This window comes from Arachis hypogaea, chromosome 1 (assembly GCF_003086295.3).
Source record: "Arachis hypogaea cultivar Tifrunner chromosome 1, arahy.Tifrunner.gnm2.J5K5, whole genome shotgun sequence".
Lineage (NCBI taxonomy): Eukaryota > Viridiplantae > Streptophyta > Magnoliopsida > Fabales > Fabaceae > Arachis > Arachis hypogaea.
Window position 1 is genome coordinate 14,030,332 of NC_092036.1, and position 3,762 is coordinate 14,034,093.

Here is a 3,762-nt window from a genome sequence, read left to right on the forward strand (position 1 = left end):
ACATCTAAGTAAATTACACTTAATCATATTACTTTCATTTTAAATAAATTAATTTTTTTATAATTTTACTCTTAAATATTTTTAGTTATCATGAAATATTTGTAAAATGACTAGTATATAAACTTGCAGAAAAGAAAAAAAATATATATATATATATATATATATATATATATATATATATATATACACAATAAAATATAAATTATATCTTTTGTCTCTAATGTATCAAAATTCTTTAAAATTATAAAAAAATAAATTTATTTAAAATAAAACTAATGTGATTAAGTGTAATTTATTTAGATGTAATTAAAAAATAATTGAATACTATGTACAGTAAAATTAAATTAAATTAAATTAGATGTAATTAATATTATTTAATATAAAATTAAATTAAAATTTATTTTTATGTATCATTTTTGTCATTAACGTTTTCGTCCTATTTAAGTCCCTAACGTTTTAAAATCGTTTCAATTTTGTCCTGCCGTCAATTCTGTTAACGAATCTCTAACGGCAGGACAACATTAAGTTAATTTTGAAACGTTAGAAACTTAAATAAGACGATTGAAACGTTAGGGACAACTTTAGAATTTACCCCAAACGTTGAGGACAAAAACAATACTTTACTCTTTATTTTATTATTTTTTTAAATGTCATGTCCGTTCTTTTTTTTTTATTTTTCTTTTTATTTTCATTTTTTATTTTTGTTTCGTTTTGTTTTTTTTTCTCTTCATTTTTTTAACTTTCTATATTTTATTAGTTTTATTTTATTTTTGTCTTTAAATTAAAAAAATTTGCATTTTATATTATTTTTCTTTAATTTCTGAAATTAAGTTTGGTGTCACTTAGTTATTTTTTTATTTTAATTTTTCCAATTTATTTTTCTTGTTATTTTTTACTTTTTCTGTTTTAATTCTACCCATAATTTTTGAAATTTATTTATTTATTTTATTTAGTATTTTTATTTTATTTCTTTACACAAGTTACCTCATTGGGAATTCTCTGCACTCTAACGTAGAGATTCCCATCTTTTCTTGTATTCTGTTTGTTTATGCGCAGGAACAGAGACAAAGAATATCTCTTAGACTTTGATCTTGAACCTGAAAGAACCTTCAGGCGACGTTTACAACAAGCAAGACTTTACAAGGCTGCAGAGTCCACTATGAATCCTAACAATGCTGATAATGCCAATGTGGCCAACCCGAATGGGAATGAGCAACAAAGGAGAGTACTTGGCTCTTACTTTGCTCCTACTGCAGATCTGTTTGGAAAAAGCATTGTGGTGCCTCCTATAGCTGCGAACAACTTTGAGTCAAAGCGACAACTGGTCACCCTGGTGCAACAAAACTGCCAGTATCATGGTCTTCCCCACGAAGACCCAAATCAATTTATTTTCAATTTTCTGCAGATTTGTGATACTGTGAAGACAAATGAAGTAAACCCAGAGGTGTACAAACTCATGCTCTTCCCGTTTGCTCTAAGGGATGGAGCAAAACTATGGCTAGATTCCCAACCCAAGGAGAGTTTGAATACTTGGAACAAGGTTGTTACTGAGTTTCTCACTAAATTTTTCCCACCAAAGAAGCTGACTAAGCTTAGGGTGGAGGTTCAAACCTTCAAGCAGATGGAAGGTGAAACTCTTTATGAAGCTTGGGAGAGGTACAAGCTACTGACCAGGCAATGCCCTCCGGACATGTTCTCTAAATGGACCCAACTATAATTATGATTATGATTAGGTAATTTTGTGCAAAATGATAATTATGATTATGACATGATAGGTAATTTTGTGCAAAATGATAATTATGATTATGATTATGCTCAATTTTCTCCTGAACAGGTCAACTACATGAGGAATGGTCCTAGAAATCCCAATAATGATCCATACTCTAAGACATACAATCAGGGATGGAGAAATCACCCAAATTTTGGGTGGAGAGAGCAACCTCATAGGCCACAAAATTTTAATAATAATTCTCAAGGTGGTCTTCAATAGAATAATTTTAATAACCACTGATGAGCGGATAATTTATACGCTTTTTGGCATTGTTTTTAGTATGTTTTCAGTATATTTTAGTTAGTTTTTAGTATACTTTTAGTAGTTTTTAGTTAAAATTTACTTTTCTGGACTTTACTATGAGTTTGTGTGTTTTTCTGTGATTTCAGGTATTTTCTGGCTGAAATTGAGGGTCCTGAGCAAAAATCTGATTCAGAGGCTGAAAAGGACTGCAGATGCTATTGGATTCTGACCTCCCTGCACTCGAAGTGGATTTTCTAGAGCTACAGAAGCCCAATTGGCGCGCTCTCAACGGCGTTGGAAAGTAGACATCCTGGGCTTTCCAGCAATGTATAATAGTTCATACTTTGCCCGATATTTGATGGCCCAAACCGGCGTTGCAAATCAGCTTCAGAATTCCCAGCGTTTAACGCTAGAACTGGCATAAAAATTTGAGTTAAACGCCCAAACTGGCATAAAAGCTGGTGTTTAACTCCAGAAAAAGTCTCTACACCTGAAAGCTTCAATGCTCAGCCCAAGCACACACTAAGTGGACCCAGAAGTGGATTTTTACGTCATTTACTCATTTCTGTATACCCTAGGTTACTAGTTCACTATTAATAGGATCTTTTGACATTGTATCTGGATGATGACACTTTACACGTTTCTCATTGTATCTTCTATAGCATGAGTCTCTAAACCCCATGGTTGGGGGTGAGGATCTCTGCTGTGTCTTGATGGATTAATGCAATTATACTGTTTTTCATTCAATCACGCGTGTTTCTATTCCAAGATATCACTTGTTCTTAAACCTGATGAATGTGATGATCCGTGACACTCATCATAATTCTTACCTATGAACGTGTGCCTGACAACCACCTCCGTTCTACCTTAGATTGAGTAGATATCTCTTGGATTCCTTAATCAGAATCTTCGTGGTATAAGCTAGAATTGATGGCGGCATTCAAGAGAATCCGGAAGGTCTAAACCTTGTCTGTGGTATTCTGAGTAGGATTCAAGGATTGAATGACTGTGACGAGCTTCAAACTCCTGAAGGCTGGGCGTTAGTGACAGACGCAAAAGAATCACTGGATTCTATTCCAACCTGATTGAGAATCGACAGATGATTAGCCGTGCCGTGACAGGGTGCGTTGAACATTTTCACTGAGAGGATGGGAGGTAGCCATTGACAACAGTGAAACCCTACATACAGCTTGCCATGGAAGGAGTCTTGCGTGCTTGAAGAAGAAGACAGTAGGAAAGCAGAGATTCAGAAGATAGAGCATCTCCAAAACCTCAACCTGTTCTCCATTACTGCAAAACAAGTACGTATTTCATTTTCTTTTACTTTTCACAATCAACCCTGATACTTATTGATATCCTGACTAAGAGTTACAAGATAACCATAGCTTGCTTCAAGCCGACAATCTCCATGGGATCGACCCTTACTCACGTAAGGTATTACTTGGACGACCCAGTGCACTTGCTGGTTAGTTGTGCGGAATTGCAAAAGTGTGATTGCAATTTCGTGCACCAACCACCAGTTTCAGTCATCTCAGCAAGCAACTTCTCAGTCCCAACAGAATAATGATTTGGAAGTAATGTTGATAAGTTTTAGACAGGAAACCAGAGCATCAATCAATAACTTAGAGATTCAGATGGGTCAATTAGCCACAAAGGTTAATGAAATTGATCAGAGGACCACTAATAGCCTTCCTGGTAACATAGTTCCAAATCCAAGAGAGGAATGCATGGCCATCACCTTGATAAGT